This window comes from Coturnix japonica, chromosome 15, assembly GCF_001577835.2.
Source record: "Coturnix japonica isolate 7356 chromosome 15, Coturnix japonica 2.1, whole genome shotgun sequence".
In the NCBI taxonomy this organism is placed as follows: Eukaryota; Metazoa; Chordata; class Aves; order Galliformes; family Phasianidae; genus Coturnix; species Coturnix japonica.
In genome coordinates this window covers 3,842,698-3,870,430 of record NC_029530.1, presented here as the reverse complement: position 1 = coordinate 3,870,430, position 27,733 = coordinate 3,842,698, and the positions used below count along the sequence as shown (strand labels likewise).

Here is a 27,733-nt window from a genome sequence, read left to right as displayed (position 1 = left end):
ACGTGGCACCAGACATCAGCTGACACCTGCAATTACATCCAAATCACAGATACAAGGTCTGTTATCGATCTGTTCCTGGAAGGAAGGACAAGCCATCCAGTGAGAAGGGGTGTCACGTTATTAAATTCTGAAGGGATAATAACCCAACACAAAGGGCACAGCTGTTACTGCTACATTTCAGGCTTCATCTCTGAGCCTGACAGGGAGCAAAGATCATCGGAGCACTTCAGCGTTCAGACAGGCCCAGAAATTGCAGGCATAAATTAACATATCCATATCCCAGCGACTGGGCTGCAGGGGCTGCTCATCTGCTGGCAGGAGCCGGCCTCCTGCTACTGCCACTCACTCCCACCGACTCCTCCAGTGCTGGAATGGCACAGCAGCATGCATCCAGCCCTGCCTCAGAGAAGAAGCTTTACCAGCACCAAACCAGAAAGCAGAAAGCACAGTGCAGACACAAGACCCTTTGGAAGGACACAGAGAGGCTGTTTCTTACGTGCAGAAACCTGAGCTGGGGATCCTGGGGAGGGACACTGAGCTCCATGTAAAAGCCTGGATCAATTCTGCTGCAAAATCACAGCTGAGATCAGTGCTGTGCAAGTCAAAGTCTCCCAACACCAGCAGAATGGAAGAGTTTAACCAAGCTGCTACTGAAAATAAAAAACAAGGAAAGTTATTGATTGGTATGAGCTTGGAGTCAAGAGACACATCAATTATTCCATGAGACAGCAGAGAGAGCAGATTTCCTGGGTGTTCCAGCACCATGGGCTCCAAGCACTTGGCTGGGCTGCCCTCCAGCAGAGCCATGATGCAGCAGTCCCTGTGCTGGGTGCAAGGATGGCCTATGGGCCACCAGGCCATTAACAGCCCTGAGGGCAGCTGGGGGCTTCAGGAGGGACTGGGCAGACAAATGAGTTCACAACATGCTGCAGGGACTTCCCACCCTGCTGGAGACAGCGGGTCGCTGCATCAACAAGATTACAAACATAGCAGTGCAAACGAGAAACAAAATGCACCCACACCTCTGACCAAACAGCTCGGGCTGCAGAATCCATGCCCCTCCAACCATCCTGGAAGGCATTTGGAAATCAAGGTGAGAAAAGCCCCGCAGATACCAGCCTTCATTCAATATCCCAGGCAGAAAGCTTGCAGCTCTGCGGTGTATGCACAGCTCCAACACAAGCCTCAGGTGCTGCCCCTGGCAACCTATCTTTGCAGGCCGCTTCATAAAGCAAACAGCCACAGCCTTCCTTCATCTACAAAGGGAGCACGCTGATGCATCCAGACATGAGAACAAGAGTCCAGGTAGCACTCCAGATCCCGAACTTCATTCACAGCACACAAAGCTACATGGATCTAAAAGGCTGATTGCTCAACACAGGTAAAGCTATCACATAGCACAGCCAGGTCCTGGGGAGCTGTGTGCTGCACCCTGAGCCAGATGACGCTCCAGGGCTGCTAGGAGAGCTCACCACTGCTGAGACTCATGGGTGGGAGCAGTGGGTTGCCAGCTTGCCACCAAGGTCAGCTTTTATGAAATCCAGTGAAGGAAGATCAATATTTTCCTTTTGTTAAGTAAATCTGGCTGCTGCAAAAACACCAGAGGAACAGCTCAGAGACACATTGTTTATTCACACCAGCAGAAGCAAGAACAAAGGCAGCTGCCCTTACCCACTGCCTTGACCTGAGAGCAAAAGAAAAGGAAGTACAAACCTCCCCATGTCCACACAGAAAGAACTTAACCTAAGAATGCACCAGGGCTGGGAGGCTGAAGGAGATGGACTCAGCACAGGATGAGCAGAGCCCAGCAGGGCGCTGCTGCAGGAACCAGGCTCACCCCGGGCACCAGAGCACAAGGATGTGGGCAGGTGGCAGAGCAGAGGCAGCTGCAGGCTGAGAGCCTGGAGGGAAGCTCTAGCAGCATGGTGTAAATATTGTACGCACCCAGAGCCAGGGAGCTCAGCAAGGGCTGCATGTGGCATTTCCTGAAGGTTACCTCTAATAAGAGCTGTCATCCTGCCAGCCTCAGGCTGCCGAGCCCTGCCATGGGAAGCACGGCGCTGCCCAGTGCCATTGTCACCATCTGCAACAGCAAGAGCTCCAAAATTAAACTCCTCCTACACGCTGCAGATGAGGCAGGAGTCGGACACCCAGGCGATCACATCCTTCCAAATCTAACAGAGGAGAGGAGGCTGAGCCCCCACAGCATGAGCCACGGCACTGGGGTGAATGCACAGAAATAAGGCACAACCTGCACTGGTCCCCAGCACCTGGGAAGTACGTGCCAGACAGCACCGCGACTGCTGACGGGGAAGGAGCTTGGCAGATCTGTCATTCCAGGAGGGAAAAAATAAGCCACGTTCAAGGCCTCCTCAGTTACGTAAACTTCATTTCCATGTCTTTTATCACTGATAAGATAAGCCATTGCTCAAGTTCAAGTTCTGTATCAAGTAAACCATGATAATCCTCTTAGGAATTCCCCATGCCCCAGCTTGAACAGACCTGCAGAAAAGAGCTTAAGGGGTTGCCTTCAGCTTAAAAAAGAAACACACACAAGCACGCAGCCACAGACTTATTTATAACATAGGCAAATTGGGGCCCAGGATAGAATATGAAAGGCTTATTTGAGTCTGCCTGAATAGAGGCATCCACTTCTGTCCTAGTTCATAAGTGCTACAAGCTGCTGCTTGGTCATGCGCTGCACAGTTTGACACAGCCCAAAGAAAACCACCCTTCTGAGCAGGATTTCTTGCAGCAGTGAGGACGTGGAGGACCAGATTCAACGGAGAGATCGAATCAATTCACAACCAGATCCACACATTTACTGCTGGATGACACCAACAAGAGTTTTCCAGGCTTATGTACTTTAATTTTTATTACTCCCCTCCCCACCAGCACTTTCAGGACCCTCAGATGCTGGCTGACAACATACAGTACTGTGAAAAAGGTGCCTTTTAAATCAGCTGTCGGGAAGAGCTCTTCCAAGATAGCAGCTGAATTCAAATCACATCGCAATTAGCTCAGGGGGATTTCTAGGTTTTTCTTTCAGGAAGCCTATTTGAAGACAAAACAAAAAAAGAACTGCTTTAAATTTCATTAAAAGGTTTCAGAACAGGTCGCAAGCACACGATGTTTTCCACCAAGGCAAAGAAGAGCACACCTGTATAGACTCACCACAGTAGAAGGGCTTGGGCCCTTGCTGTGTCCCCCACTTCCCACCCAGCCCCATCCCATGCATTCCCCATGGGATGGCATTTCTGCATCCCCCTCCCGGAGCTCTCACCCCTCACCTCAAGGCCGTGAGCAGATGACCCCGCTTTTTTCTGAAGCCGGTGCCAATGAGGCCACTGCATTCGTTATCCCGGAGGATAATGACAGAGTGCAATTCAGTCAACAGCAAACTCTCCCCGGGGAGATGCCCCCTGACCCCTCCAGAGCTGGGGGATGAAAGCAGGCAGCCAGACCTCAGACAGGCGGTGGAGCTGAGTGAATAATTCCTAATGAACCCTTTCATCTGCCCTTTTGTTTTGGGGCGGGGGGGGGCAGCTATCTACCAGCGGAAAATGGTTTGAGAGCTGCCCCAAAGCACCGCTGTCTGAGCAACACACTAATTGCCAGGGCCAGTGCGTGTAAGCCAAAGAGGGTGAATTCAAATATCCATTCAAACCACATTTTTTCCCAATAAAATTCAGCTCCAGTGGCACAACAGCAAATATCCGAGGGACAAACAAGTTCACTGCACAAGGCCCACAGACAGGCAGGGCCTTGCTTCCCCACATGCCTCTCAGCCCTCCCTGGCAGCTTGCTCCCATTCACCAAACCACGAGCTGGAAACATGGCCAGCATCTGAAATGAGATGTGATTCCCTAAGGAAAATAAGTGATTTTTCACTTCTCCTGCATGAGTTCGGCTGCATCAAGCTCTGCAGCGTCCCCTGAGCACGTGGGGTCACCCAGAGGGATTAAGGGAAGTACGGCTGGAAAACAGAATGATGAGACCCCAGAGCCAGGTGGCACCATGGGCCCTACATCTCCATCCAGCTGCTCCTATGCTGAAATTCACCCTCCCCAGCATTAACTTCCATCCTACAGACAGAAGGCTCACGGCCCTGGGATGCTCTATGCCCCATTCCAAGGCAAGCAACCTAACATGAACCCACTGACTGAAACAGAGCTTGGCCAGTGTACTCATACAGACGTCAGCCCAGGGATATCAGAGACAATCTCCTCCCCAGTCAAACTGATTGCAGTTCTCCAACACTCCTGTGCTATCTCACACGTCACGCAGGGCCAGCAGCCCCAGTACCTTCACAGAGATGAGCAGAGCTTCAAATGAAGGCAAACAAGGGTCCTGGTCAATGAGTGACCAGCGCAGGGCTCACATGCTCCTCTCTCAGCACATTTGTTTGCAGGGTCAGATGCACAGAGTAGAGGGGTCATCAGCTGGGGGGTAACTTCAGCTCTGCTGAAACAAACACAGAATGCTGAAACTGTGAGCAAGGAAGTTCCCAGCCCTTACAATTAAAGCTGAAGAGACGTGGGTATGCAAATCCTCTAAGTTCAAACATGCCAGAGGCAGCATTAAAAAAAAGAAAATAATGAAAATCTTGTGATTTGTGAGGATAAGAGGTTAACAGTATTTAGTAATCCACCTAAAGTTCTGCCCAGCCTGGAGGCCTCAGTGGCTGTGGAAAGCAGCAGCGGGCTGACACAGCCAGCACTGGTGGATCAGACAGCATCAGTCCTGTCCTGAAACCCAGTGGGAGAGACTCAGCCTGGAAGCTGCTCTTCATTAGGTTAATTAGTGGAGTTTGATGTAAGCAAGCTGGTTACCATGAGCACAGCACCAGGCAGCAGGATTCACACAGCTCTCCATGCCCTGGATAGGGAGCACTCCTCGGCCACGCGTCATACTGGAGCAGCTCTGGGAAGCAAACAGCTTCACAGCACAGCCAGAGAATGCACTCACAGCAACAAACAGAATGAGCGTGAGATCTGCCCCCAGCTCTGTGTATGTGGGAACAACAAGATGCTGTGCTCTCCCAGAAATGCAGAACCCGCTGTCAGAAGGAGCACAGAGCTGCCTGTCGCCCCATGCACTGCATTTCAACACGCTGCTCCAGTGTCTGCAGAAAGATCACTGAGCTACAGCACCTCCCAAACAAGCAAATGCTTTGAGTGTCATCGCTGACATTGCCCAGCTATGATCAACATTTCAGCCACTCATAACTCTTCTCCACGGCCCGCTCCTATCCATGTACTGAGCACAAGCAACTCCAACTTCCACTTCCCCCATAAGAGTGCAATACCAGATTAAGAGAAGTGGGAGAGAATAGGCAATTTGCAATTCAACGCAGCCTCTCTAGAAGAAAACTCCCTCATCCAGCACTGCAGCCCAGGCTGCCACCCCAAGTATGGCCTGGAGTCAGCTACAGGCAGCAAAAGGCCCCAGAGCTCAGCCCCATTGAAGAGACAGCCCCAGACTGATGAGAAGGTACCACTCAGTGCCACCTTTCTCAGCAGGTTCATGTTAAGCTGCTACATTTTTTTCCCACCTCTTGCAGATGCCTTAATTGGCTGCTTAATGCAGATCTCACTGCTATGCTAATCACAGCCCGGGTGATGGAGCACGGAGCGCAGAGGACCCGTTTGTCTCCGTAAGTAATTGTTCTGCCTATCCAATGTACACATGGCACGGAGTTGGCAAGGCAAGGCTGCTGTATTTATTTGGAAATTTCTTCTGTGGGCTGAGAGGCTCCGTGGGGCAGGCCGTGATCCTCCAGGCAGCACAGGCATCTTCATTGGATCTATGCAAAAAACTGAAGCGACTGAGGGAAGCACCAGGCCCCAGGTTAGCAACATTCCTGGGCCAAGCACGTCCCACGCCTGCAGAGCCAACACTGCTTCGTGCACAGGCATGTTGCTCCTGAGCAACCCCACCAGGCTCAGGGAGCTCCTGCACACAGCAGGTAACCAGGGCCAGGAGAGCACTGCTATGGAGCCCTGGCACAGGGTGCACAGAAAGGTGGGGGCACCCCATCCCTGGAGACACCCAGAGACAGGGGACGGGGCTCCTGATGGAGCTGTGGGTGTCCCTGTGTACTGCACACAGCAGGACCGGATGGCCTTTAAAGGCCCCTTCCAGTTCAAGAGGTTCTATGATTCCTCAGCCTTTGCCTGCTGCTGGCAGAGCTTCAGGACATGCTCAGCAGTATTAGAGACTGCACAAACACTGGTCTCAGCAGAGAAGATGCAAACCTTGGCTTCCCACAGAGAGAGCTACAACAAAAACACAAGCCTTAAGGTATGAGCTCACATCTCTCTGCTTGATTTCAGAGCAATGGAGAAAAACCCCAAAATCCTGCAGCATTTCAGCCCAGCAGCACTCGGCCCTGGAGAAGGCTGCAGGCATCTGGCTGGGTGCTGGACCAATCCACATCTCTCAGCGTGGCACCCTGAGCCACAGCCACCAAAACTCCACAAACACAACATAAATTTTCAACAGCTCCCCTGTCAAAACAAAGCGAAGACGAAAACCTACAAATGAAGGGGAAAGGAGGGAGAGCTGAGGGCTGGCTGCCACCTCCTCTACGTGCTGTCAGCAGGATCACTTACTCCAAAAATGAAGACACGGTGAGCTGCTCAGTGCATCTGACAACTGCTCCATGGCCCCAGCGCTGGAGCTGCAGGGCAGAGGATGCTCAGTGAAAAGCCAACAGCCGATACCTGCTCAGAGCTAACAACAAATGCTGTGTGACAGCAGCTCACAATGGCAAAGCCCCAACACAGCCAGCTCTGCCCAGCCTGGGTACAGTCACACCGCCTCCTCAGCATCTCCCCAAGCGAGTTATTTTTCCACTGCCAGTTCTGAGAGTTTCCCCAGAACACTGGACACACAGACTATAATGCAGACTTTGCTGCATTTTATTCCTTTGACAGCTTTTAATCACTGCCGGTCCGGCATTTGGAAATTATTATTCACACACACAACAGGAACAAGGCTGCAGGGAACACAAATTCCGCTGCCTGCCTGTTTGTGTCTGCGGACACCACCTCGCCTCTCACCAAATCAAAACAAGGCGGCCAGCTCCAGCACGAGGGGAAATGAAAGGGCAGATGGGTGACCTAGAAACCAAGCTGAGACTCTGGCATGAGCCTGAAATTCTGCGGCAAAAGGCAAGAAGCAGAATAGCTGCTTTCAAGACGGGGCTGGAAAAGCTTATGTGAATGGAACTGTAGGGCATGGGACCTAAAGCAAAACGAGGACAATGCTTAATCGAGGGGATCTTTCCAATAGGAAAAATCAGCCCCTGCAAGCAGAAGGAAGCCTTGTGCCAAAGAAGAGGGGATGCTGTTATTTAAGGCTCCAGTGCAGGAAAAACACCTCCAGCAAATAAGCAGAGAAATTTCCCGAGCACACAGCTGTGATAGTAAACTCCAGCACTGCTACACACCCAGGATTTACATACCACATGAGATCATGAAACACATGACGGTGATGGCAAGGGCTTGACGAGTCAGTAGACAAAGCTTTAGGGCTGCGAGCAGCGGAGCAGGAACGCTGCAGTCACCCAGCACAGATCCTACAAACTCACCCTGCCAGTTACAATCGGCTTAAGGAGGTGTTAACAGTGACCTCTGTTCCAGCAAGTTGCAGGCTTGAGCAGGCAGCGTCACACCAGCAGCACAGAGCAGGGCTGGTACAGAGGGCAGCACACACCAACCTCCAGCCCTCAAAATCACACCACAGAAGCCCTCCCCAGCCCCCCATACAGCACTGTCCCAGCACAGCAATGCACTCTGAAGAAGACACAGCCCAGGGGAAAGCCCATCCTTGGGACTGATGACAGGAGATGGGACGATCTGCTGCAGCAGCCCCAATGCTGCTGTCATCCTCCACCCACGGGCTGACACATTTCTTTCGTTTTGCCTTCTTTAATGTAAAGACACAGCAAAACAAACGATCACAATATCCTTTTGCCCAAACACGCACAGAACAAACCTTAGCTGAGTTGCTTCGGGAGCCAGGGAAAGGCATGTGGATTGCAGAGCACCAGCAGGAAGCAGGGCTTAAAAATCACCAAGGTCCCCACCACTCAGTGCTCCTCCAGCATTGCCCAGGTGTAAGGGTTAACTTCCATTTGGGTCCGAAACGGCACTTCTGGGCACCGCCACTGCCTGCCGGTATCACGCAGAGAAACAATGCTAAATAAAGGCTACCCGAGTGCTATTATGTAAACAACTCCCTTCCACAATGAAAGGACAAACCTGGGCTGCCCGGTTAGCTATTAACCCAGGAGCCAGCGCTGCCGAGAGGAAATCCTGCCGGCTCTCCTCCCTCACCATACACTGTGATGCTGCAGATGGGCCTCGGGCCCAGGGCAGAGCCTATTCTCAGCCCTGTGAAGCACAGCCTGGATGCAGAGCTCCCCTCCTCCTCCTTGCAGGACACTCAGGGCTCACTGCATGGACAGAACACACTCCTCTCCTGGACAGAACACGGGCCCTTCCCTTCCCCTGCAGCCCAACCTGCTGGGCTCAGCACCACGGCCCAGAGCAACTTAATCAACCCTCCTGCACCTCCCTCCCTCCAGCCTTGGCCTCCAGACCGAGCACTTGATGTTCGTCATGCGATTTTAAATCTGTCAGCAATTCATCCATCTGCCGCCTCGTGGGCTTTCAATGCGGAGAGAGGTTCTGGGACACAGCCCTGCATAAAGCTCTCCATGGAAAACCAAGCCGTATCTCATTCAGAAATCGAGGCGAGCTTCGAGATCTCTTCTCTGCGAGGTGTTGGGCTGTGTCACAGCCGGCTCTTCCCGCAGCCAGCAGAAACACAGCCGTGCTATCCGCTCTAAAATAAACATTATGGGAGCGGCGATAAGGGGAAATATTTCAGCTGACTCAGAGTAATGTGGCTTCAAATCCAAGCGTAAGCTGATATTGCTTGTAATTTGTTCCCAAGCCAAAAGCACAGACTGAGAGTGGGGAAAAAAAGAAATGGAAGGCATTAAACAACAAGCCGTGCGCTCAGCGATGCTGGGAAACCTCAGCGTTTTCATTTACGCTATTATTTTTTTTTAAATAACCTTCAGTTTCACGGATCATAAAGTTAATTTGGAGTTAAGTTCCCTTCTGTGTAAGCAGACAGTGCTGCTATCCTTTACACTCATTAATGTTCACTCAGTGCTCTGCTGAGTGCTCCTACCAGCACCATGTCCCTCACAGCACCCAGACCCCAAAGCAACGAGCTGTAGGTGCTGCAAGGTGACAGCCAGCACCAGGCCATGGCCAGGCCCCTTCCAGCACAGGGACAACCCCAGGTCTGCAACATCCAACCCAGCAGCAGGAGGTGCCAGGGGGACAAACAACCCACAGATTGAGGTATACAAATCAGAGGTGTCTCCTCCGAGCACTCCCAGCTGGAGCTGCCATAGGGCCAAGCAGTGCAGCTCCACCAGCAGCACTCAGTGCTATCAGCACAGCTGCACGCACAGCAATCACAGCACAACCACCACCTTCCCCAGCTTGCGGCTCACAACTTCAGGAGCTGAACGCAGCTGAACCAAACCTACTTTGGATACTGGCACGGGATGACTGCGGGGCTGGGCACAACTCCCACACCAGGCAACTTGAGTCTGATCCAACTGCAGCCGTTGGCAAACAGGAGGCAGTGCCAAGCAGCCGCGCTCAGCGGGTTACAGGGAGCAAAGCTGATGGTTTCGGTCCAGATCTTGATGGGGGTTGAAACACACGCTGTGGGGTGAGGGCACAACGCTGTGAGGCCCCTGCCCAGCACAGTGCCGGGGGTGGCATTCCAGCACAGCGCTCTGGCAGAGCCAGGTACGCCATGCAGCTACAAACAGAAACCACCACCCACAGACAGCACGAACAACAAAGTACCACTGTTTTCCTGCCCCAGTCTCATGCATGCCCCATCTCCTCTCTCACACCAAAAATAGCTCCGAGTTTTTTTTTTTCTTTCCCTTCCCTTTTGGCAACAACAAACCAGAGCCGTTGCACTTTCAATACACCCAAATTGCGGGATTTCTCTCTCATACTGAAACTCAAGTCACATCTCACACTGACGTTACAGCTCCGCACTGCTCCCCCCTGCCCCACCATGGCGGCCGGGCTCAGCTCCCAGCACGAGGCACAGCCCGGCACAGCCCCGGGGTGAGTCAGCAGCGCAGCCCGGAGCTCCGGGACAGGCTCGGTGCTGCCGGCCGCCTTTAACTCCGCGTTCAGCCCGAATGGAAACGCGGAGCCCGACGAACCACCCCGAGGGCCGCCCCTTCCCCACATCCGTCCCAGCGGAACCGCGACGTTTCCGAGCTCGCCACGCACTTCTCTTCGAGGAGCCAGAACCGCAGACAGCGGCGGAGGGAACTGCCCGCAACAGAGGACACGGGGCAACGGGCCGCCACCACACGCGGCTTCGGGGGGCAGGGCCCCGGCTCAGCGCCACACGGGACACGGCACAGCACGGCACGGCTCGACACAGCCGCGGAGGGGCGGGGAGCGGCGGACACTTGTTGCCGCTCGCCCGCGGATCCACACGGAGGCGGAGCGCGGCGCCAGGCCCGGCCCGCAGCCGGAGCGCACAGCGGGAGGAGCGGCCCACGGCCCACAGCCCACGGCTCACAGCCCACGGCCCACGGCCCAGTACGGCTCACGGCCCTGGGGTCGCTCCGAGCGCTGCGGGACGGGCCGGCCCCGCTCCGCTTTACGTAACCGCGGCCCCCCCTCCATCCCTCTCTCCTTACCTACGCCTTCCGCCGCCCGCCGCCCCCCATGGCCGCCGCCACCGCCGCGCTCCTCCTCCCGTCTCGGGGCCGCCTCAGCGCCCGACCGGGCAGCGATAAACGCAGCGGTTCAGCCCCGCCATCCGCACGCGGTTATAAATCCGGAGCCATGGGGCCGTGCCGCTCCCCGAGCCCAGCCTGCTATTGCTGCTGCTGCTGCTCCTGCTGCCGCCGCACCGCGCCGCGCTGACCCGGCCCTGCCCGTACCCGGGGGGGCGGGCGCCGCTCCTCACGGCCGCGCCACAGCGGCCCGGGGCCGGGCGGGGCGGGGCTGTGCCGCCCGCGCGCCTTAAAGGGGCCGCAGCCTCCTGCGGTGCTGCCGGGCTGTGCCGTGGGGGGTGATGGAGCTTTGGGGCTGCACGGCCCTGCCGTCATCTCACCGTACCACCCTCTCAAAGCGGAGTTTCCAAACTTCCTACAGATGGCTGCAAGCCCACAGAAGCTTGTTTTCTTGTTTGTTTTTTTCCCCACTTAAATCCCACGGGTGTTCGTGTCCCAAGAGCCGCTCGGCAGGGACACGGGGACGGTGTTCTGTGCCCCCCCCAGCGGGGCTGTCCTGGTGCCGGCCGTCCCCGCACACCCGGCCGGACCGAGAGCATCTCGGCTGGAGAGGGGTTGTGTCGGCAAAAAGGGGCTCTGCGGAGAGACGGAGCAGCATCCGATGGGGGTAACCCGATGGATGCAACCCGATGGATGCAACCCGATGGATGTAACCCGATGGGGGTAACCCGATGGGTGTAACCCGATGGATGTAACCCAATGGGGGTAACCCGAAGGGTGTAACCCCGCCTGCTCCTCCACCAATGCAGAATTCGGGGCGTTTTCTCTCTCGAGTTCACCTGAACTCCACCAGGAAAAGCGAGATGCAAAGCAGCACCGCCCTCGCCCTGAAACCGCCCTCCCATAGAAAGCTTCGGGGAAAGTAATTAAATCTGCTGCGAACCGCGGCCTGGAAGCAAAGTCAGCCTGTAATTGCCTTTATCGGAGCGTCGGCCTGCGGGGAGCACTGTGAAAAGCACACCGAGGGGGGATCCGCACGAACGTGTGACCCACAGACCCCAAATAAACCCCGTGTGTCCCACCTGGGGACTGCCCTGCCCGGGTGAATGCTGTCACTGCATTAAGTGTTGGGTAGGGACAGCAGGCAGGTGGGCACGGTGGGGTCTGCAGGGCTTTGGGGTGGGCAGGAGGGTGAGCAGCTGGGGCAGCCTGCACAGTGAGGGCCCACAGCAGGGGATCACCTCTACACGGTGACATCAATATCAGTTCCTAAGCTTTGGTGCCCAATTGTGGTTATCTCGCACGCAAAACTCCCCACCTCTTCAAATCTCTGATCTGACAGGGTTATAATTAGCTTATTACTGGCCATACATCTGCTAATAACTTTTCCCTCAGCCCCGTGAAGTGAATTAAGGAGCACTAATAAACCGTGGCTGTTAATCCATTTATATGCCTTATGCTTTTCTCTGGGTGCCACCGCCAAAGCTCCATCACGGGGCCCTGTGCCCCCCACCCCTGCCTGTCCCTGGCCACCAGCACTGGCCGATGGCACACAGTGCAGTGCTCAGCAGGGTGGGACATCAGGAGGAACATGAGAAAGCATTTTACAAGTCGAGAAACCTCAGAAGATGGGAGGGCAGCTCCATTTCCTCCATGCTCCCCTATTCCACGAAGACTCACGACAATGCTGGGACCCCAAAAATGACACATCTTAGGGACAAGAAGCAGGAATAGGGGAAAGCAGGCGGTAGGATGTCAGACACGGGATCACTTTCAGCACTGTTGCTGCCCTTCGTGCCAGAGCATCACTGGTGTCAGTCATTAGCAATAACGAACGTGGGATAAGACATGGCTGGGGGGTGGGGGGGGTTCGGAGCAGAAATGTTGATTTAAAGCGATGGCCGGTCATAAAGGGCAGCGGGGATGCACTGTGCGATGTGATGAGATAAAAGCAGATGGCTGGCTGCTGCTTCTAATTATAGGGCCCTGCTAACGAGGAGAGCGCTGATTAGGCTGACATTGTTCTAGGACACGTGGTGCTGGAGGAACTGGCACCACATTGATGGCCCCAGTGCTGGGTCTGTCCCCCACCTTACCCTGGGATATGGCTCCAGCACTGCAGGGACAGTGGGTACGGCTGGCACTGCCACCCCTGCACCAGGCAGGGCTGGAGACACACCAGCCACCTCCAGGCCACCAGCAGGGCCCTGCCCTGCCCCAGGTCTGGTGTCTGGAGACAAAAAGAAGCTGCTTTGGAATAAGAAATGTGGTTGAGTCTCATGGCTGAATAATTTATGATGCTTACTGCAATGAAACAGGAAAAAAAAAGAAAAGCACACATTCAGTTCTGGTTTCATCATATTTTTGGCTATGAGTATAACAGCAGAAAATGATGAGGGCTTCCCACAGCAAAGCCAAGTGCCTGAGACTGAAACTGGTAGCCTGGCCACTTCTAACCAGAGAGCAGATCTGCATATTTTCAGTCATGCTGGCTTTCCCCTTCCTCCTCCAGGGAAGAGCTCTGCTGTCTGAGCCAAGCCAGGCAGGCAGTGCCCAATGCACACCCACACAGGGCAGCAACCCACAGCTGGGAAAAACACACTTCAGCTCCAGCGAGAGCCCTGCTTTGGGATGGAGGTGCAAAACATCTTCACCACAAGTCCCATGGATGAGCTGTGAAAATGAGGCAGAACCGTTGCAGAGCTGTGGATGCTCCGCACAGTGACCATTGCAGCCCTGCTCCATGCTGTGCTCCTGACTTCTGACATCTCCACGGGCACAGAGCTCAGCAGGAGCCTCAACAGGGTTATTTTCCCCCCTGCTTTCTCAGACAATACCACTTCTCGTCTCCTTCCTTCCGAGCACAAGGTGTGGGATAGTGGAGGAGCTCGAGTCTCCCCTCTCCTGGTGCTGCGAGCTGGCAGGAAGCACTGAAGAGGAGCCGTAATTAGGTGCAATTCAGGAACAGCTCATCAGCTATATTTAACAGAAGAGCCAACTTCAGCAAGCAGAAATCTGCATGGGAAAGGCAGCGGTGGCAGAACTGTATGCCCTGCACTGTACCACCGCTCTGCTGTAGGGGTTCTGAGCCCGTAATTAACACAGCTCATTAATTAAGCCATCAGTTGGCTACCAAACTGCAGCCAGGTTTGGTGCTCAGCCCTCACGCAGCAGGACTTGGAACCAATGGGCATCAGCTCATTGGTGCGAGGAGCAAACCTGCAGGCAAACCTAGCAGAGCGCCCATTCCTCTACAGCAACCCCGAGCTCAAGGAGCTGCTGCTAAGGAGCAAAGCTCACAGCACAGAGCGTGCTTCAGGTGTTTGAACCAGGGCTACACACAGCTCCATGGTGAGGAGCTCCGTATGCCAGGACATGAGCATTGCAGTGTTATAAATAGGGCGTATAAACTTCCAGCTGACAAGGCTGTGATCCTGTTATTGTAAAAAGAGAGGGTGAAAAAGTGCCTGGATGGAGCTGACAAAGAGGGAAATACATGCAGAACTCAGGTTTGTTCCCAGTAACGCGCTTATTAGAAGTCAGATGTAGTTAGAGCTATTACTTTAGCTTCAAATGAATGAAAGGAAGGAGAATAAATCTACCTCTGTGCCAGGCTGCCTGCAAATAGCATCTCCCTCCAGCAAACCTGCAATTGTGTTTGCATGAGACATTTGTTAGAATAAATGCAATTTAGGAAGAAAAACAGTTCCCACCTACAGAGAAGGAAGGCTGCATGAATGGCAGCCAGCAGAGGAGGAGGGCTGGGAGGCTCTGCTGCATGTGTGATATGGTCACCCCATCACCCCATACACCCCAAGGATGGCACCTGCAGGAGTGTTACCTGCAGGGCCAGCATCTCCCATCCCACAACTAACCCACATAGTGGCTGTGCTACCACTATGCTTTACCACCTGGCCCATGCCCTGCTGCATCCTCTCACCCACTGCTCTCTGCCAGGCTGGATTCTCTTTTATTTTAACTGGAGAACCCCACGTCCTGTCCAGGAGAAAGCCCTGTTAAGGGGGGAGAAACTGTCTACAAAGTGCCGTCCTGCCTTCTCCAGTTAGTATTATTTTTAATACGATTCCCATTGAATTTATAGGAGCAACTGCCTGGGAAAATGACTTTACCTCTGGTTCCTTCATAAATTTTTAATAGGGCAGAAATGGAGCCAAAAGGGATTTAAAAAAAATATATGCGTTAGCGTCAAACTCTGGCTCTATTCATAATTAATTATACTTTCACGGGGAGGGGGGGGGGAAAGAGGAAACATAATTACAAGGTTCTAGTGAGAACATTTATTATCATGCTAATGCAGAAATCAGCACTGCTGTGTGTGTGTGTGTTCACTCTAATTACTCTGCAGCCATGTGTGGGTCTCCCACCTACCTAGGGGTGAAGCTGGGGTTGGGATGGGTAACAGCACAGCCAGGATGGCTGTGGGGTGGGATGGGTGGGTGGTGCAGTGCTGTGCCTGGGGTGTGCTCACCTTGCAATCCTGTAGGGAAGACATCGGGTTCAGCCAGAGTGCCAAACTGCTCTGGCACAGCCACATCCCATGGTGCTGCAATGGGAGCTCCAGCTCATGGCTGGGAGGGGGAGCACCGCTCTGCCACCCCCAGCCATCCCAGACATGTTTATAGACACGAGTTGTCTTAATTATATTAAACCTGTGTTTGGCATCTGCACAATCTAAGTGTTTCTGTAGAATAATTAAACTAATCTCCCATTATTTTTGGAGCTGCCAAGCAGATGCCCTAGTTTCCTAAGCACGAGTGCAGCAACAAATCCCCCTGCAACCACATCCCAGCCCTAGGTGATGGGGGAACAGTGCTGGAGTGCAGTGCCAGGAGAAAGGCAGTGCTGGAGCTGAGTGCTGAGACAGGCAATAAAGTGCTCCCAGCTGCCCCCTAATGAAGCTGCTTCATTAGGGCTAATGGGGCAGCGGCTGTGTTGTCATGAGGGTTCCCAGAAAGCAAAGCAGCTCCAAGAAGTGCTGTGGGGCAGGATGGCACTAAGTGCTGCCTTATGCCATCTTCCTACTGGTCACCTTCATACCCTGACCTTGCTGTTTTACTACACAGAGCCACTCATTGATCATTAAAACATGGGAGGTGGGTATTCACTCAGCACGGTGCGGTAGGGACCGTCTCACCAGGATCAGGCTGTGGCACTGCCCACGTCACTGCCTGTGCTGCTCCCAGTCTGTCTGCACCGCATAGCAGAGCTATGAATATTCAAAGGAAGAAAAAAATAAAAAAAAGGAAAAAAAAAGTGTTAAAAATGGGTGACATTTCCAGGATCCGCTCGCGCTCTCCAGCGAACATCACTCACGGTAATTACCAATCAAATCCACAGCCCTTCACGGATGACAACAAACCCAAATGGCCTTTTGGCGCAGTGAAAATATTACCCTTCACACGTTGCTTTCACAGCTCTCCCAACCAGTTGCTGCTTTCACAGCCGCTCCGAGCGGGCGGCTTTTGGAGGAGCTCTCCCACCGATGCTCTGCACTGAGGCCGGTGCACAAACAGCCATTTCTCCCTCCTGCTTTCTCGGCAGGGAACAGAAGGCAGCCTCAACAGAATTACTAACCCGGAGAAACCACCCAAGGAACTTGATTAATCTGCCGAGGAACAGAGCCCGGTCTGTTCTTTTAGGCGATGTGTCTTAAAGTAATTGAATCACCCCTTGAAAGAAGCCAGCAGTGGCTGAGCCCCGAGGTACGCTCCTTCATGCTCCTTCATCAATCTCTCCTTATGAAGGAGGCAGTGTGCTTTTCTCATCAGAAAGCTGCTAATTTTTCTTTCCCTTTTAAGTAACTGAAGACAAAGTTTGGGATCCATCCTCTGCATCCTTCAAGAAGAAGAAATCAAAGGTTTATCTCGTGTTTCATCTCAGCGAGTTAATTACTCTCTCATCATTGAGTTAAACCAGCAGGTTATTAAAAGTACCACGGGACCTCTCCTGTGTTGGGTTGTGATGCCGCACCGCGTCGCGCCTCCCACCTCAGCGTGCTTCTAACCAGAATTTTGCTTCAGATTTTCCCCATTCAACTAATTCCACTAATTCTAGGGAATTACAAAAATAATTGCTATTTTCCAATAGATATGGGCCTGCCTCTCGAGACAGGAAAAAAAAATAAGGCAAAGAAAAATCAATGAAGCACTGTTTAAGGAAAGTCAAAATAAGCTATTTCCATCTCCTCATTTGCAATTAACTTCGGAGCGTAACACAGTGGGAGGTGGTTCATGGGAAAACTACGACTTTGTGGTAATCCTCCCAGCTCTGAAGTGGAACGATGGCAGGAGATGGGCGCACCAGGCTGACACAGCTCTGCAAGGTAGCAGCCCCCTGCTTCCTGCCCAAAGCCCATCCCCATCACTGTCTCCATCCCCGTCCCTGTTTTCATCATCCCTATTCCCATCATCATCCTCATCCCCATCCCCATCCCTATCACCATCTTCATTCCTATTCCCATTCTCACGCCAGAACTCATTCCCACCCCTATCCTCACCTCCACCCCCACCTCAATCCCAGCAGGACTTCTGCACCACTCCAACACCTCTCTGTCTTGGATCAGCTGTTCTCCACCTCAAACGCTCCCACTTTTTCAGCCCTCTTCCCAAAAGCCCAGACTGAGCAGTGGCTCCACCTCTCTGTGTACCCCATGCAGTGCCCCACAGCCCTTAGCATAAAAAACTTCTTCCTTAAATCCAATCTAAATCCTCCTGATGCTGCTGCACACTCCATCCTCAGACCCATCCTGCATCTACCCTCAGTCCTGCAGCTCACACCTCCCCACCATGGCCATAGAACTCCACCACTACCAACACAGTGACCCACTGCAGTGCGTTCTGTTCTCACCTACACCACACTTCCTTTGAAGGCTTTCCCTTTTAACTGTTCTATTTTCATCCCTGTCCTCATCTCTCCCTAACACTCCATCTTCTGCTGAAGTGTCATCTCGAAGATTTTGTTCCCAATTAATATTTCTATGGCAACTGAGTTTAATTTTGGAGCCGCAGCGCTCGCTCTGCGGTGGGACCAGACCCTCCCTGTGTCTCTGTGCCTGGTGAGGACACTGAAGTCATATGTGTATCCAAAAGACACAGCTCTGCTGCCTTGCCCTTGAGTCCAGCCAGGCTCACCTCGTTGCTGACCACCAATTAGTGAGTGCATTTCTTGGCTGCAGCACAGAGTAAAGCACAAACACTTGGGAAATGCACTCAATAGAATCATAGAATCAGAGAAACATAAGGTTGGAATAGACCACAAAGATCATCCAGTCCAACCACTGACCCATCAACACAGACTTTGGGAGTAACATGCATAGACTGGGGCAATTAAAGTGCTGTGAAACAAGAAGAAACTGGGACACCAGGAGGCAGCAGGAAACCCCACAGAGCCCTGTGCCAGCTGCTAATGGGACAGAGAATGCTTAAACCCCCAGGGATGTGCCCACTGCTCCATGTCACCAAGCAGAAACCAGGACCTCTGTGGAGCTCCAGTAACAGAGGGGGAGGAAAACAGGTGTGGAATGCTTAAACCCGGCTGGGTTAGCATCTGGAATGAGAAGTATTTGTGTGTGCTGCCTTCCCTGCCAGGGCTCCCTTTTGGCCAACCCAAACCCTTGCAGGCATCTGAGGAACTCCAGCAGGGTTGGAGATCCCATGACTTGGTTTGCATCGTCAGCACGTGGGGCCACTGGGTGCAGGTTGGGTCCTGTGGGCACAGCACAGTGCAGTGAGCATAACCCCAAGCAGGGGCGGCACAGGGACTAAGTGCACATCAGCAGCCTTTATTGCACCTTTTGGTGCTTCCCGTTGCATAACTGGGGGGTGCTGTGGTGGGCTCAGGTCGGTGCCCCTCAGGCTGCCTCATACACCAGCTGCAGGCTGGGTGCACCCGCCTGGCCCCGCTCACAATTCCTGCATTATTCCACATTCAAATGAGGGAACCACAGAAAAATGTGGATTTGGAAGCTGAGTAACTCAACTCCCCGCAGCTGTGGCTTCGGCTGAGCTCCAGCTGCTCCTCCGCCGCCAGGGCTCCGCCGCTCCCCCACCAGCCCCAGATTCCTCCCGAATCTCACTTTCCATGATGGGCTCTGGCTGTGAACACAACACCAGCAGAGCAGGAAACCCAGCCCAGCGCTTTGCTGCACACATCATTCTGCAAAATGTGTATTCCTATTGCAGTAACACACACATCCCACCCCGGATCAGCCTCCTGTGATTCTATGATCCGATCCTTTCCTGCCATTGCCTCGTGTCCCATGCACGTGATGGCTTCTCAGAGAGAATGTCCAGAACATTTTGGGTATCTGTCCCTCTCTAAGGGCTTATGATTGGGATGGAGAAGGCTGTGGTGCTGGGACATGCTGCACATCTGCCATTGGCACTCCCAGGGGCACGCTGTGGCAGTGGGTACCATGGCACCCAGTGCTGCTCACTCACCAAATCCTCCCGGCCATGAGGTTCAGCCCTTCTACCCTGTCATCAGCAGCAGGCACCAGCTCTCTGTTTGACCTGAGAGCCCGAGGAGTGATCGGCAGATCCAAGGGGCCAATTAAGGCAAATCATCACTTCATTAGCTTCCTGAAATGCAGCCACCTCTGCAATGAAAGACAGCAGTGCCTGCAATGCTCGGCAGGGTGCTGAGCTTCAGCGAGATGCAAGGAGAGAGGGAAACTGCTGCAGCCATGGGCGACAGCGGGGAGTGAAACGTGCCTTGAGCAGATGCTGTGTGAGTGCCACCAGAGCCACCAGCAGACCTCGACCTGGAGCCCTGGCAGCCCAGCAAACCACCTCTCCTTCCCACATCCCCCTCCTTGTTTGTGACAATGCTTTGTTTTTAAGACATCCCTGCAAAAATGTCATGAAAATTTAATGGCTCCTGCATTCCAAGGTTGGCTGCCAGCCTCTGCAATGGGAGAACTTGGTGGGAACCAACTGTGAGCAGTGAGAGATGTTCAGTGCTGCAGGCAATGGGCTTTGGCTCCTGCTTGCTGCTCTTTAACCTTCTCCTGGACTTGTAGCCAAGGAACTCTGTGGCATTTATCATGAATATACCCTTCGGTTAAAACAGGAGTCCCTGATTATATTTACAATTTTGTAATGAATTAATGAAATTTTCCAGTGGAAAAGAGATTGTGAGACTCTCCTGGGAGCTCCCAAATGGACCCCAGCAATGTGTCACCAGCCCATGGCAGCTGTCTGGCCCGGCATCCCTGAGCTCAGGGCAGCCCAGTGAGCAGTAAATAACTGACCGGAGATGGCTGATCAGCAGTTGGGAAGTTTGCAATGACTGCTCTCAGAATCATTAAGCTACAAACCATACACTAATTGTGGTGCCCTGAGCAAGAATGATAATCCAACGAGCATAACATTATAATTGCTTTCTTGGTGTAATTAGACCCAGCAAGACAAATGGCCAAATAGAGCTGCAGCTCATGGAGGAGGAGCTCTACTGGGGCTCTGGGTGCGGTGCCATCATGATAGGATCCCATGCCCGTTTGTCCCATGGTTAGATCCCCACCAGTCCCACACACACCCTTGCTCTGATTTCCCTTGCAGCTCTGAAGCCTCAGCTCCCCATAGAACCTCCAACCCAACGTTTTCCATTGGGCACCACTTCGTAGTTAGAGCTTAACCCACTTGCCCCACACCCACAGCAGACCCATGTGAGCGCAAAGAATTGCACTTCCATTAAATCCAATCAAGAACTTCTCCTTTCTTCCTGCTTTGCAAAGAAGGGTGCTGTGCGGTGTGTGCAGGCACAAAAGGAGATTTAGCAGACACCGCTGTGAATAAGGCGAGATGTAATTAGGAGAGGGGAGGGACATTTATCATTTGCCAGAGCGAATTAGGTATCTCGACTTCTCTACAGGATTGAAAGCAGAGGGTGATTTTTTCCCCCAGTTTCTCTCACATCTCCAGTATTATTAAGTTCAGCTAGAAAACACTCGAGACAAATTGACTCATCTGAACCCATCTCTTTATAATTGTTACCCATTTTAAATTGGCTCAGTTAAAGGAACGCTTCACATGGTGTTTGACAGGCTGCCGTGTCTGGATGCGATATTAAAGATATCAGAACCAACATGGGAGTGAGAGCAGAGCTCAGGGATATCGCCTTTCTGAGTGCTGCGCATTGCTTTGCCTGAGATATTGCATATATACATGGCTTTGAGCGTGGTTGCAGACGTAGATAGAGAGATATTATTCCTTTCCTATGAACAGTGAGGCGCTTTTTCTCTTTCCTTATCACTTAGGTTTAAAGCTTAACCCCTGGGCTGAGTGGTGCCCCACGCAGAGCGCACTGCAGAGGGAAGCTAAGAGGAACTGGGGCCTGCAGTTCACCAGCGTGATCTCAGATCACATTCTCAGGGCTCAAGAGCTTTGTGAAAACCCAGAGCCAGGCAAAATAATTGCTGATACGGGAACATTTGAGCAGCTCAGGCATGCATTAGATAAGGGATCGTGTTTCTTCTCACTCTCCCCTTGGCTTTCGTGCTTCTTTTCTGTGTTGTTTTATCATGAACAGAAAATAACCAGAGAGATGCAGCAGGAATGAGCCTCAGAGCACAGAGAGCACTTTGGGCAAGGTTTTTGCAGCGTGGCAATAAGCAGGTTATCAGCCTTCCTCCATAGAATGATAGAAACATTAAGGATGCCAAAGACCTCTGAGGTCATCCAGTCCAACCCCCATCCATGCCCACCCACCCACCAACCACATTAGAATCAATGAGGCTGGGAAAGGGGGCAGTGCCCTCCCCGCTGCCACCAGCCATTCTGGTATCCCTTCACACAGGAGGGGGGAAGGCCCTGGCAGAGGAGCACCTCAAAATGAATTGAATTGGCAATGGATTTCACATCCGCGTTTGAGGAATTAAAACCAGTGTGGTTTCACAACTATGTAATGGGTTATATATATGATCTGTTAAACAGGTGTTTGAGGTTTGGCAATTATCTAATAAGAGACTCATACATATTACAGTAGATAAACTTCAATAAATATGTTCTTAATCAACCGGAGAGCACTCAACATACAATTACCGTCCCCGCCACGCCGTGCTGAAGCGAGCAGCTGACTCGGAGCAGGATGGGGCTGACGTGCTGCTGGAACAAGCCCATGCCTCCCACTCACTGCACTGGTGCCAGGGGTCCCTGCAGGCAGCAGGGCCTGCACTGCTCCGGGGGATCCCTGGGGGAGGGCACTGACCCCTCATCCGAGGAGTTTTCCTTTTACCTTTCACCCACGTGGATGAGCACATGTTTAAATACAGCACTGGTGCTGCTCCAGCACAGAAATGCAATCCACTCCACCTGATCCCATGGAGAACTGACCCACAGCAATGCAGCCCTCCGGCACTGCCACCCCACAGCAGATCCTCTGGGCAGTGCTTTTTCCATCATTACCATGCAATGCTATCGATCGCTGCATTGCTGGCTATTTAATTATGCCCTTTTATTCCCTTCAAGCAGACAAGACACAGAGCCTGGGCCATTAGTGGCTCTGAATCGAGCTTCCCCGGCCACAGCCACACCATGCCCTAAATAAAGACCTCAAAGGGAGAAAAGCAAAGGGATGACATTAAAGGGTCCTGAGGGTGCCCCCCTCCACCCCTACTCCCCCCCTAAAAGACTGCACTGCAGAAAGCACTGAGCATCCCCACTGGGTCCCTGCAGCCCCGTGCAGCCCCATAGCCCCCCCAGCTCTGCACCATGTGAAGGGAGGATAAAAAACACTCATTGCTTTTTTTAGACCCAAGTGGAGATGTTGTACGATCTCAGCTTATAAATAATGGAGGGGCTGATGTGAGCTCAAACCCAGCGCTTATTAAATGGAAACATCCCTGTTGACAGATGGATTCCTGTAAATTTTCTCTGCTTGAGCTCAGATGCCCGTTCTCTGCTTTGAAGCAGATGAGGTCACCCTCACTGCAGCGAGCACTGCAGAGAGAAGGACGGGGCCCATCCAAATGAAACATAAATAGCAATGATAGCAGTGAGACAGAGCTGAGACCTTATGGGACACAGGGAGCCAGCGCGGGTGGCACACACACCCCTGCCCCTCCTCACCTATAGAGGGTCCCTGCAGCATCCCCAGCAGAGCCCACAGTGCCACATGGTGCTGCAGTCCCAGCACAACAGTAGGGTCGGGGCTGTGGGGATGCCCCGCGGTGCCCCCGCTTCCCCCCGCGCTGCACTGTGTTTACGTTCTGCCTTCCTTCAATTATAATTAATAGCAGCTCATTATCAGGAGGGAACCGTTTATAAGATTCAATTAGAAGCCATTTATTTTAATGCTTTTGAACACAAAATGAGTTTGATCTCAGGAAACATTTCATTAGCATAATCTTCCCGTAACGAGATCATCTCCCGAGCCCGACGTACACACCGGTGGGCACCAGGTGGGCAGAGCAGTGGAGGGACTGGGCACGAAGTCACCTTGCCACCAGCATGGTGCATGTCCCACTGTGCAGGGAAAAATGGCCACGGCCAAGGTTGTGGCCCCAGGTTTGTGCCTGCATCCACGTCCCCATTACACCATCATATTACCTCCCAGAGATGGGACTTTGCCATCACAGAGTGCCAATAGCAATGCTCTCACTGCTCTCCCCAGCTCAAAACCAGCTGCTAGAGCAGAGCAGGAGCCTTCCAACAGACCTGCAGCACGGCTCAGGGAGGGAGTGAGCTCATTCCATTTGATGGCTTGGCTTAGGAAATTTGGTCATGGAGCAGGAATGAAAACTTGCGTCAACTCCAAGTTGAAATGCTCAGTGCAGCACAGCCGTTCTGCTCCCCAAGGATAGCAGTCTCTGATTTGTTGCTCATATGGAAGATGTATTGCTTTTCCATATACCGGATGAGTTATGCATTTCATAAGCTAAACTGCCCATATATTCAAAGCAATTATTCACCTGAGCTGTACGGTGCATCGCTGTGTCATTCGGGTACAAAATCGTGCCACAAACATATTTTTAAATGCTTGGTGTGTGTTGGAGCCCTGTCTGGAGATGTTGCATTGCAGAGAATGATGCTCACGATGCTCTGTGACCTCCCCTGCACAACAGCTGGCACAACTCCGCACACAGCTGGGCAGGGTGGGGTGGGCTGCTCCGTGCTATCAGCAGCTGGAGGAGGGAAATACTTGAAATGGATGGACCATACATTCTGGGAAATGTATCACACGGTGTAAAGCCATTGCTTCCCCAGATGGGCTCAGAGGATGCAGAGAGTGCAGCATGCAGAGAGGGCTGGATGGCCAGGAGCTCAACGCAGCTGAACTGCAGCCCCTGGGCCAACTCATCCCCATCCTGCACAGGAACAGCACCTGGCCCTGAGATGGGAGGCTCACGAGTGCAAGAGTTGGACTCTGTGATACCTCTGGGTCCCTTCCAACTTGAGATATTCCACAATTTGATGAAATACTCCTTAGATAGGCATTGCCCCAGCACGAGGGGTCCGGATGCACTGACACAGGCTAAGAGCGGGACAGTTCTGGTTAACTCTGCCAAAAGCTTCAGAAACATTCTTGTACCAAACCTTCTCATGTTGGATAAAGGATTACCAGCTGTCTGCCAAAGGACCACTGTGCCCAATGGAACCACAGCGCAGGATGATGCTCACAGCACTCAGGAGGATGCTCAGGGGCTCCCAGCCAAAGGGGAAATCCCATTTCAGCACAGGGCAGAGCCACGCATGGAGCAAACCCATCAGATTTGGGCTGGCGGTCCCTTGGGTGCCCCAGCTCAGCACCACCCTGCAGCCCCAGCCCAACCCCCCCCTCCTGCAGGCAGAGCTCCCTGCCGCGCTCGCTGCCTCCAGCAAGAAAATCCATACATGGTAGAAAAGTTTGGAAAAGGCGCAATCGTTTCGATCTCAGATAGCGCCAGCGTGCTATGGAAAGAATTCCACCACTGGCAGAGCAGGGGAATCAATTTAAGGTGTTTACACAACGCAAAGCTCCCGGAGTATAATTATCATTTTATAGCCAGTCAATTGTAATTCTGATCCAGGAGCGCTGCACATGGAAATTAGCATTCGGGAGCACCTCTGATAAATTAGCGGGGATTATTGAGGCGGTGTTTGCAGAGGTTTTGGTCTGGCGCTGGGGGAGGAATTAAAAGTGGCAACGGTTTTGCTTCTGCAGCTGAGTATGGCAAGGGCTGAAGAATTTAAAGCCGTTTAGTTCTGGAGGAGAAGTGGGATTAAAGCTATGGAGAGGGCAGGGATCTACGCTGTATTTGATTAGGAGTTTTATGATGCAAAGAAGCTTTGGGGAACGCTTCAGCTCTCCCTGCACAAGATTATAGACACCACTGTATTAATTAGCAGCGTTAGGATAACACGCAGAGGCCCCGGGGGGAGATGGAGCTGCTCCCTCCTGGGGACCTCAACATGTCCTGGAGGGCCACAAACACACAGCACCCAATGAGCATCCCTGTGTTGGGTCCATGTCAACTGGAGAGCAGTGAGCAGCATTGCTCCCCAGCACAGCCCCATCCTGCAGGGCTCCTTGCAGAACACTGTGCTGCTGGTACATAACTGGAGGAACCTGAGCTGGGGAGTTGTGCTGAGCAGGAGCTGCTGCATCTTTATCATGTTAATGCCAGAGCCCGGTCTGGTGGTGATAATCTGCCCTTTCTCTGCTGTTTCCTCAAAGGGGTAAAGATCATGGAGCACTAACAGGGCGGATGTGCACTCTGAACCAGCAGCTGTTCCCCAGACCATCAATCAGAGCCCACCACGATGCCCAAAGACCCGGCATGGCCCTGCAGCTCTGCCCTCTGCACTGCCACTGCTCCACAGGACTCCTATGTGAGAACCGCAGCTCCTCCTGCAGCCAGCAAGGTTGCATTGAGCACGGTGCTGCATTTCCATCTCCAACAGACTGTCCGGGGGCTGTCTGTAATATTTAGTCTTGGCTTTTGTTTTCTAACATCTCAAGAACTGGTGCAGCAGAGAGTGTACTTTGTCCTTGTCTCGCATGAAATGGAAGAGGGATGTGTGCGGGTGGTGCCTTGGGGGCACTCAGCACAACTCCTGCCCCATTCATTCCCAGTGCCATCACCTCCTCCTCCCCATGGCAGTCCTGGTGGGAAGGGGCAGCACTGCTGCATGGCAAACTCCATGTGAAAATGAGACTTGAACGCGCTAATGGAAGGAAGAGGGTGGGAAGCGTGAATACAAACACAACCCAAGCAAAGCACGGTAGGACGGCAGCGCTCAGTGCTGAGCTGGCTGCTCACAATGTGTGGGCTCAGACTGTTACTGCTGCACATGGTGAGAGGGGAAAGGGGACAGTGCCAGGCTCTTCCCACCCGGCTTTCTCCCATCTGTGTCACACAACCCAGCCCTCTCCATCCCAAAAAGGTGTAAAAAGGATGGAGAAAGAAGATGGCTAGAACATAAGCCGCTGTGAGTGCCATTTATTTAGGAGACATTTAAATTTAAGGAAGGAGAACTGCAACCACCCCAGCCCAAGGGGAAATGAAGTTGGGAAAGACATGATGAGACACATCACAGCAACGCCCTAAGGTTCCCAGGGCAGTTTCCATAGGAAAAAGCTCTTTGCCTTATGCTTGCTATTGAGGCACTAATCCTTTCCATTCTGTAACAGGGGTGGAATCGGAAGTGCTCCATGCATTGGCTCCTGCAGGAGAATTTCTGACAGCCACTGATGGCTGATGAGCAGCATGAGGACATCCAATGGCAGCTCCACACCCAATGGAGAGAGCTCTCCTTCCATTCAGACACTCTCCTCTGCTCCATCACACTCATGTATCTGCTTATGGTCAGAGCCAACACGGAGCACTTTGTTCCTGCAAGGGGAAACCTGATCCCCTAAAAGGAGGGGTTCTGGAGGGGTCCCTGGACGGACCATCCAGGCTGCAGTGCTACCCTGTTACGTGGTGTGCCTTGAGATAACCTCTGGAGGCACAGAGCAGGAAAAACACATCTTTAATTAAATGCTTTCAGCTGAAGTTTTTCTAACCGAGAGGTCCCGAAATGAGAACAAAAGCTTCCTTTCAGGCAAAACAAACGTTTGATGAGGATTTTAATGAAAACCAGCACAAGTCTGGGAGGGGAAAGTGTTGTGCCAGCCACCCCATAACACTACCCCACAGGGTACCTCATAGAAGCCCAGAGGGATGGTCCTGTGGGTGGGGACCCATGGCCGGTCCCTTGGGGACTGCATCCCATGGGATGCTGAGGGCCCTTCTCCTCTGCAGCATCACATCACATCGGTGCAGCCCTGCAAAACCTGCTCCAAAGGCCTGCTGGGGATGCAACACACACACAGACGTTTCCTTCTAATAATAAAACATTTAGTTCTAGGTCACTAAGCAAAGGAGGTGGAAGAGAAGAGGGAGAGCTGTTCTGATGTCTCCTGCAGCTTTTTCTACAGGACTGTTCTGCTCAGCTGCCTGCCAACCTGTGCCTGGGGAATCAGGGCTGCACGGTGCTGCTCTGCCCTGCTGACATTGCCAGGCACCCACAGCTGGGTGCCCACAGCACACATCAATGGCTCCATCCGTCCCCACAGACCGTGGGATGTGAATTCAAACTCCTGAAAGCTCACACTCTCAGTGCTCCACACACTGATTTCTATAACAAGCAGTTTGCTCGTTTCTCATCCCACACTGCAAACCAAGCAGCAAAGCAAGACCCGCGTCCTTACTGAGAGGCACACGCTCACGTCAGCCCTACAGAAAGTGTCTGCCTCGTGGCTCGATAGCCATAACAGAAATGATTAATAATCCGCTGCAGACACTTATAATTGCGAGAGCTTCCTCTTGTGAATTTAAATAGCTTTCTCAAATTACTGCCTTTGACATAATCGATAGAGCTGAGCGATGGCTCCAGCGGGCGGCGCTGAGCAGAGCAGCCCGGACCTGTGCAGGAGGAGCTGCCTGTT

General features: G+C 52.8%; 1 long non-coding RNA gene across 1 annotated transcript; it reads right to left on the bottom strand.

The window, feature by feature from the left end:
- Positions 1-1,612: 1,612 nt before the first annotated feature.
- Positions 1,613-10,326, bottom strand: LOC116654109. Its single transcript, XR_004309030.1, has 2 exons — positions 4,306-10,326; positions 1,613-3,054 (listed from the first exon to the last, which is right to left on the bottom strand). It is a non-coding gene; the product is annotated as an uncharacterized LOC116654109 (long non-coding RNA).
- Positions 10,327-27,733: the final 17,407 nt, after the last annotated feature.